At 36.7% G+C, this 9476-nt stretch overlaps 1 pseudogene; it reads left to right on the top strand.

Moving 5' to 3' along the window:
- Positions 1-6478: 6478 nt before the first annotated feature.
- LOC102253580 overlaps positions 6479-9476 on the top strand; it is an 18967-nt pseudogene continuing 15969 nt past the window's right edge.

Genomic DNA, 9476 nt, shown 5'->3' with positions numbered 1-9476 from the left:
AAAGTTCATCTTGCTGCCATGAACATTACTTTTCTTTTGGTAAATATAGATTAGGATTTATGCTTGAAATGGTTGCTCACAATTTCCTGATGAAGGCTTGGTGATGTTCTTTTTCAATTCTTGTAGATTATCATCAACAAGAAACTTTGTGGGTGCTGAAAATATCAAGGGGGATACTTTGTTAAGTATATGATTGCCTCAGCACTATTCTGTACACCTGAAACTAGTACAAAATAATATTGAATGTAACCTGTAATTGAAAAATATAAAAAATAAAACTTTATTCCCACAGGTAAGTAATTAAATTCTAATTAAATTAACTTCATGTGCATTGAAAGTTTTTAAATTTCAGATTATGTGTCAAGCTAAATATTTACCATTTATTTCATTGAAAAAAGTGAGTGTTTGTCAATGAACTAGGTTGACAGTGACCTAGATTAGCAATATGCTAGGTTAAGTAGTCTGAGGGGAACATGAGCCACAAACATGTTGGGTTCATAGCTCAGAGACATGCCCTCCAGGATCAGAGCCTCTGCCTTGCCTTTATGAACCCATTACTGTTGTAGTCAATGTCCTGGTGGAAGCATCTCCTTGGCAATGTTCAGTAGGTTGTAGCAGAACAGCAAATGCCAGGCATAGCTCATCCCTCATCTTGCCTTCAGTCTGCGGCAAAAGCTCTATTGCTGTTCTCTCCTACTCTGTTTTCTAATTTACTATTAATTTAAAATATATTTTCTATTTATTTTTCTGCCAGGAAAACCCGGTGACCTACCCTCATCTACTACCTCTATTCCATGCCCAGTTCAAATTTTCTTTCTTTTTTAAATATGTTTTTGTTGATATTTAGATAGAGAGGAAGGAAGAAGGATAGAGAGATAGAAACATCGACTAGAGAGAAACATCATCAATCGGCTGCCTTCTGCACACCCCCTTCTGGATCTGAGCTTCTGCTTTCTTTGTGTGTTATAGCTCTCCAGGTTCTATTTGAGATCTAATTTAAGGCTTTATCCTTTTCTTGTTTTGTCTGTGAGAACTCAGTTGGCACTTCAGCCTAACTCCTGAAATCAGGCTGTTCCACTGAAACGGTTACTGGCCTTCGGTTTGACTCCATTTGGAACCAGCCCTTTTATACAAAAACTGAGCTGCCTTCAGTCTGATTCCTTTTGGAACCAGGATGGTCCACTGGAACGGCGCTATTCAGCCTTCGGTTTGATTTCATAAAATTGGACTATTCTAGTGAAATTATGCTGGTATTTGTTCTGCAGGATGTTTAAACTTTCGCTCTAGAGAAAAAGCCTCTGAGAAATGGAATCCTGTTATCTAAATACTTTGAGCCCCCTTAAGCCCTTTCAAGGACATAACTTTAAAGCCTTAAAAGAGACTTTAATGAACCCACCTGCCCTTGAGCATCTTAAAGATCAGATTTCCTTTTTCTTTATTTTTGTAAATGATGGGGAACTCAACCAAAAACCATGAGGACACCATCAACCCATAAGGTATTGTAGCCAGCAACTGGACTCTGTGGCCCAGGAATATTTCCCTTGTCTTAGAGCTACTACTTTCACTGTCATTTTGGTTAAGGCCACTGAGGAAATCATTGTGGAATCCTCTTTAACTATCTTTGTATCTCAGGCAGTAAAAGCCCTTCTGAATTCTTATCACATGCAACATTTTTTCAGTCAGCTGCTTTTCCTATGAAATTGTTTTGTTATTCTTCCTCACATAACTCTTTGACATCATAACAACCTTAACCCTGCTGCTCTTCTCCCCTCCATTACTGATGAATCCCCTTCTAACTGCTTAACACTGACATATCACCTTCTGATCCCTTGTGATCCTTTGAGTAACACCAACCTCTCATGGTTCATTGATGGTTCTTATTTAAAAGGTGACAATGACAAATATAGTGCAAACATTGATATTATCCAATATCAACACCCTTTCATGTAATTAAAGTGGCACCTTTGCCTTTGGCGACTGCAGCCCAACAAGCTGAATTATACATGCTCGCACAGGTCTGCACCCTAGCTAAGGGCAAAACTGTCAACATTTATATTGATAATAGATAGGCTTTTGGAGTAACTCATGATTTTTGGAATGTGTGGAAGCAATGTGGCTCATTTACTTCCAGCGGAAATAAAATTTTAAAAGGCCAGTATGTTCAGAAATTATTGGATGCTATACTTTTTACCTGATGTTAAAGCTATTATTAAAAATCCCAGGGCATTCTAAAGTTGGCTGTCTAAAAGAAATCATCACCTTTTTAACACTTCCATAAAGAATGCTGCCCTTAAAGAAACCAAAGGCAATAAAACCTGTCATTCCTCTGAGGGATATTTTCCCATGTGATAACAGAAAAATTGGCTAACGGAAGCCCAACAATTGGCCTCAGAAAAGGAAAAACAAGATTAGAAAACTAACAATAGTTGGTTTGATAAAAAAAAAATAAAGCTCTGGTTTGGGTCAAATAACAACCCAGTCCTATCAGAGATTCTAAAATTTTCACTCCTAATGCATTAAACCATTAGTCCACTGACAAAATAATAGCATTAGTAAATTAATTGATGAAGAAATAATAATTAGGCCACAAAAATATCCTACCTCACTTGTACCACTTGCTCAAAGTACAACTCAGGGAAGACTGTTTGCATTACTCCCAGACATTTTAAATTGCTTAATGGACCATTTGAGGTTTGGCAAGTGGATTTCAAAAGCTTGTCTCATGAATATAAATATGTTTGGTTTCCCATGTAGACAGGCTACTGCCTCTTCTGTGGCTAAAGTTCCTTTGCAAAATATTACCCTTGCCCTAGCTGGTTTGGCTCAGTGGATAGAGCATCGGCCTGCGGACTGAGGGGTCCCCGGTTCGATTCTGGCCAAGGGCGCATGCCTGGGTTGTGGGCTTGATCCCCGGTGGGGGTCATGCTGGAGGCAGCCGATCAATGATTCTCATCATTGATGTTTCTCTCTCTCTCTCTCTCCCTCTCCCTTCCTCTCTGGGATCAATAAAGAAATATATTAAAAAAAATATTACCCTTAACTGGGGAACCTCTCTTAAGCTCCATAATGATTAGGAACTCTTTCTATCAGTCAGGTGTTACATGTCTGTGATTTTTGGTCAGTTTTGCAACACATTCAGTGCACTTAGCACCCTCAATCCTAAGGTTTAGTTAAACACATTAGCAGCATTATTAAAACACAATTGACAAAAATTGTAGAGACCCTCCAAATACATTGGCCAAAAGCATTGCCATTGGTCCTCCTAAATCTTAGATCTGCTCCCTTTGAAACTCATAAAGTCTTACCCTTTAAGAAAGCCATAGGGTGGCCAATGCACCTGGCCTCTTTTGGTCTGCAGCTGATAAAAGGAGATGTACTTCAATGTTTTAAAGGTCTAATTGCTCCTATTAAAATTAACCACGTTCTGGTAGAGCAATCTTTACAGAGTGTGTTCCCTGGAGACAACCTAAAGCAACATACTTTGTAACCTGAAGATTTTTGTCTATTGACAAAGACACCTGTGGCAGGACTCTCTTAAGCCTCACTTCAAAGGCCCCCAAGGAGTAGACTATAGGATTCATATGACGCATCTAAAGAAAACATCCAACCCTGACTGGACCTGCACACCATCAATGCATTTCTGAAAATCTGAAGGTGAAGCAGATGACATCTGATGAGACAGCTTTCCCAAGATGTACTGCCCGGCCAGGTTGCTCAGTGGTTGAGCGGCAACCTATGAACCAGAAGGTCGTAGTTCGATTCCTGGTCAGGGCACATGTCCAGATTGCTGGCTCGATCCCCAGTGTGGGGTGTGCAGTAGGCAGTTGATCAATAATTCTCTCTCATCATTGATGTTTATCTCTCTCTCCCTTTCCCTTCCTCTCTGAAATCAATAAAAAATATATTTAAAAAACAAAAGAAAATGTATTCAGACCAGGCAATTAGGAGGTTTAAAATTCATAGAAGTCTCTTTCACCTGGATTATTAACTGACTCTGGATTCTTACACAATTCATAGTCTCTGAATGCAACCTATAGGCTGTATTATTCATAAGACATTTTACTTCAAATGGTTTCTTTTGGGATAACAAAATGTTTAATTGCTTCATGTTTTATCTTGCATTGCATCTTCCCAAAGCAGGTAATTCTTTCTGTTCTGAGTGTACCTTCTAAGATACAAACTTTATTATTTTTAAAAATCTTTATTGTTGAAAGTATTACAGATGTTCTCTATTTTTCCCATTGACCACCTCCAGCCCATACCCGGCCCCCCAGGCCTTCAACACACTATTGTCTTTGTCCATGGGCTATGCATATAGGCATATAAATTCCCAGTTAATCTCTCCCCATCCACCGCCAACCCCCATCTTCCCTCTGAGATTCCTCAGTCTGTTCCATGTTTCTATGTCTCTGGATCTATTTTGTTCATCAGTTTATTTTGCTCATTAAATTCCACATACGAGTGAGATCATGTGATACTTGTATTTCTCTGACTGGCTTATTTCACTTAACATAATACTTTCAGGTCCCTCCATGCTGTCTCAAAGGGTAAGAGATCCTATTTTTACAGTTACATAGTATCCCATGGTGTAAATGTACCACAGCTTTTTTATCCACTCATCTACTGATGGGCACTTGGGTTGTTTCCAGATCTTAGCTAATGTAAATAATGCTGCTATGAACATAGGGGTGCATATATTCTTTCAGATTGGTGTTTCAAGCTTCTTAGTGATTTGGGTTGTTTTATTGAGCAGAGTTATTGCTTTCCCTGGGTTCTTGTCCAGGTGGATTCAAAGAATGAAGCCACGGACAAAAGATGGTATAGGAAAAGGTGGACATTTATTGGGAAATAAGCACAGACTCCCACGTGGGGAGAGGGAGAGACCCACTAAGCCCCTCTTTCCTAAGGTTTATAAAGGCTGCAGTTCTTTGCATTCTGATAACCCCTCTGATTGGTCACTGTAGCAGCTTCAGAGCTCAAACCCTATGTGACGTCCCCTATTTTCTCTCCCCCTTATCTTGTTGGTTGGGTCACTTTTGATTTATCATATAGCTCTCCCAGTTGTGCTGTTAGAGAAAGCCTTATCTAATAACTCTCCCAGCTACTCAGGTCAGGTCTACTTTTGGCCTAACTTATGGCCACTTGAATTGCTCAGGCCAGAGCAATTCTGTCTGTCCTCGGTTTATGGCTGTTTTAATTGCTTAGGCCAGATATAGTTCTATTTGCCTGTGGCATTTCTCTATCCTCTGTACAAGATAAACACCCTGGCACCTTCAGGTCTCATTCCTTTTGATGGACCATTTTTATACCTAAAGCTCCCTAAATCTGCCTAATTAAACTAGCTAGTTAACCCTTTCATTAGGATATACTCCTAAAAGTGGGGTCACTGGGTCAAATGGCAGATTCATTTTTAATATTTTGAGGAAACTCCATACTGTTTTCCATAGTGGCTGCACCAGTCTGCATTCCCACCAGCCAGGTACTAGGGTTCCCTTTTCTCCACATCCTTGCCAGGACTATCATTTATTGATTTGTTGATGGTAGCAATTCTGAAAGGTGTGAGGTGAGATTTCATTGTCATTTTAATTTGCATTTCTGTAATGATTTGCATCTCTCTCTGATGACTGTGCATTTTTTCATATGTCTCTTGGCTATCTGTATGTCTACTTTGGAGAAGTGTCTATTTAAATCCTTTGCCCATTTTTAAACTAAGATACAGACTTTAGATGGAAAATGCCTGAGAGATTTCCCTCCCACCCCTTCTTGTGACTACAATAGGTTTCAAACCTGTGTACTTTTCCTCTGACCTGGGACAGGACACCAAGAAAAGTCCTTCCCTACATGGAGGAACAAAAGGCCACGGAATCTAGAAATCCTGACTTTTGATCAGCAATACTTTTGGAGAAAGATCTTGATCAAAAAGTGGAAAATGTGAAAATTAATAAATAGAAACCTCATTTAAAATAGAGTCAGGAGGCTGGAGGAGAAAACTCTCTCTAATGTGTCACTCAACGCACACTATTGACCCCCCCCCCCCCAAAAAAAAAAGACAGTACCTTGCATTTATGACAGGAAGTGATGCTATTTTACTACCTCAGCAGGAGGAAGAAAAGATTCCTTGTTGCTTAGTAACAGCTTAGCCAATGGGAGGCTGCCATAGCTCAGCCAATGTAATTCTTCACTTATAACAATTCCTCCCAAGTCCATAAAACAGTGTTCCTTTCCATTGTCTCTCTGGACATGTATGTGGTTTGCTACTAGGCTGCATGTCCTGAATTGCAATTCTTTCCTGTTCCTCCAAAATATCAATATTCTGGAAAAATATCAGAATGGAGAAATAAACAAATGTCTATTTGTTTAAGATCAACAACATATAGAAATAAGATAAAATCAGAGAAAATGTTGAGAGCTCTCGAAGATTAATCTAGAAGACACAAGGTCAAAACAATATATTTAGAATGAAAGATTTTATTTCAAAATGAGAGCAGGAAATAATATTACCGAAGAAGTAGCAGAAAAGTTCCCAGTGCTAAAGAAAGGTAAGTGCTATAAAAGTTAATAAAAGAGACCACAGAGTGTAGAAGAGGAGGGAAGGCAAAATGACCAACTATCACAAAACACACCTCTGACCACATTTTCATGCACTTTTAGAAAACAAGGATAAAGAGAAAATTCTAAAATCTCCCATAAGAAACAAGCAGCAACAACGAAAATAGGACCCCACACAAAGGAAGAGGAATCAAGCATCTCTGCAGGCTGTGGACACATCCCTTGGATCTTTAAAGACAATGGATTCTCTCAAAGTTATGACAAAAACTTATTTTGAATAAAAACCACTGTAATTAGTACCTTTCCCATCAAATGTAAAAGCAAAATAGTTCTTTCAAGTATGCATGCATTAAAAATTTTATCTCATGCTTTTTATCTCAAAAAAAATCCATGTGGAAATACTCTCCAAGACAAAGAAGGAATCAGAAACAAATAAATATGGAATACAAAAATCAGTAGGAATGAAAAAAAAAATCTCATATTGACAGTTCTTGTAGTCAAGTTTTTACATATTGAAGCTTTCCACAAATAGTATGTGTGTAACATTTTGGAATGTCTTAGTGATGTGATTTAAGAGAAGTCATTTTTTTTTTTTTCAGTCAAGAAAAATAAAAGGCAAAAAAGTCCTTAAAAAAACAAAGGTTCAAATATGAGAAAAATCAAAGAAAGGCATGATTAATGAGGTATAACTAGAGATAATCCATTTGAGCTTTTTATGTGAAATATTCCCTTTCAAGTGGAACAGGTTTCATGAAATAGGACACATGTATCCTTCTCTTAGATTCAATTATATTGTCTAGTGTTGCAGTGAATAATGCATAGATACTGTTGTAATATTCTTTATATGGTTTATTTGCTTTTGATTTCCCAAATCAACCTATCATAAAAAAGTAGAAATGGTTATGACTATATTACAAAATGCAAATATTAGAAAACCTAACACTATTAAAAACATTATAGTTAACAGAATTTTGGAAGAGTTAAGGGGAAGAAGCTATACATAAAAAGAGGTATAAATATACTACTTTTATCATGTTATATAATATAGTTAGGAGTTATTCTCTGAAAGTAAAACAATACAAAATTAAGGCTTTTATTTATTATGTAGTTATGAAGGTAATCAGTAGGAAAAATAATTACAAATATGTGTAAAAACAAATGACAGGAATAAGGAAGCATTATAAGATATTTCAAATCCTTTCTAGCAAAGAGTCAATAGATATTGCCAGAAGCTAAAAAAATAAATAAGTACAGTTATAAGAATATTATTTAGATTTAAGAAGGTAATCAAAATAAAAACCAAAAAGAGAATACATAAGATAATGGTCTACTGTAAGGAAAGGACTGGTGTAAAGTATGGAGAAAGGACAATTTTAACTTTAATTTTAAAATTTCAATTCTGAAATTTAAAATTTGAAAATTTTACTTATTCTATGGTATTAAAAATTGAATTTCATATGTTATTTTATAATGATAATTTATAGATATTTTTTGTTCAATCTTTAATTATAATTGATTATGGTTAATTCTTCCATTCATTTGGTCATCAAATCAGTATTTCCTCATCTCCTTTCCTCTCTGAAATCAATAACAATATATTTTTAAATAAGAAAAAGTGCCCTAGCCGGTTTGGCTAAGTGGAAAGAGCATCGGCTTGAGGACTGAAGGGTCCCCGGTTCGATTCTGGTCAAGGGCACATACCCGGGTTGCAGACTTGATCCCCAGTGGGGGCCGTGTAGGAGGCAGCCAGGCAATGATTCTCTCTTATCATTGATGTTTCTATCTCTCTCTCCTTCTTCCTTCCTCTCTGAAGTAAATAAAAATATATTTAAAAAATGAAATAAAAGAAAAAAGAAAAAGAAATGAGTGCCCATAGGATAGCAAATGAGGGGAGAGGGTGGGATCTAGATGAAGAGAGGTCTTATAAACCATGGTAGAGTGGATTTCGTTACAATTGTGACAGAAAAATGATTGAAATGAGTCAGAACTTGAATTATGGTTTTCTGATTGAGAGTCTAATGGAATTTTTAAAAGTATGAGCGTGGACAGATAATCTTCACTCGAGTAATCTTATATATAGAATTCTGTGTCTATCTTGATTTTGGAGAATTAATTAGCTTTTAAAGTATCTTTCAACACTGATTTACAATAGATATTTTACTATGTGGAAAAACTTATTGATGCCTTGTATTACCCATTTTAGTGGAATACATTCTATTTTACTATTTGTCACAAAATATTTAGAGACAATTTTACTCACTTTCTGTATTGCTTTTTGAGTAAAACAACACATTTGGATTTCATAGAATAGTAAGGTTTAAATTTAATTAACAAGGGTGGGAGTGAACAATTGAGAGTCTAACTACCTTTGCCATGGAAATATATTAAAATAAGGAAACAAACACACAAAATGAAGAACTATTGCTCTATTATTAAACCCACAACCGAGGTGTGTGCTCTGACTGGGAACTGAAGTGGAGACCTTTTGGTGCACGGGATGATGCTGAACAAACTGAGCCACACTGGCCAGGGCTATTTAACTAACTCTTAAAATGGAAATATAATTGACATGACATTATGCAGTAGTGGCTTTAGGTGTGCAACAATAATGATTTAATGTTTGTATAGTAAAATGACCACCACAATAAATCTAGTTAACACCCATCACCATGCATATTTACAAATTTTTTTTTCCTGTGAAATCTTTTGAGATCTACTCTCTTAGCAGCCTTAAGTATATAACATAGTACTATTAACTACAGTTGTAATGCTATTATTCAAATAATTTTGTATGGGATTTTATACTTACATTTTGTGGCTAAGATGTTTCTCTCCCCTACTTACAGGGCATTTTTAGTGTAATTTCTTCCTTTTTATTACTAACTAGAGGCCCAGTGCACAAAAATTTGTGCACTCGGGGGGCGGGG

This window comes from Myotis brandtii, unplaced genomic scaffold (genome assembly GCF_000412655.1).
Source record: "Myotis brandtii unplaced genomic scaffold, ASM41265v1 scaffold230, whole genome shotgun sequence".
Classification (NCBI taxonomy): Eukaryota; Metazoa; Chordata; class Mammalia; order Chiroptera; family Vespertilionidae; genus Myotis; species Myotis brandtii.
This window is presented reverse-complemented; position numbering and strand designations above follow the sequence as displayed.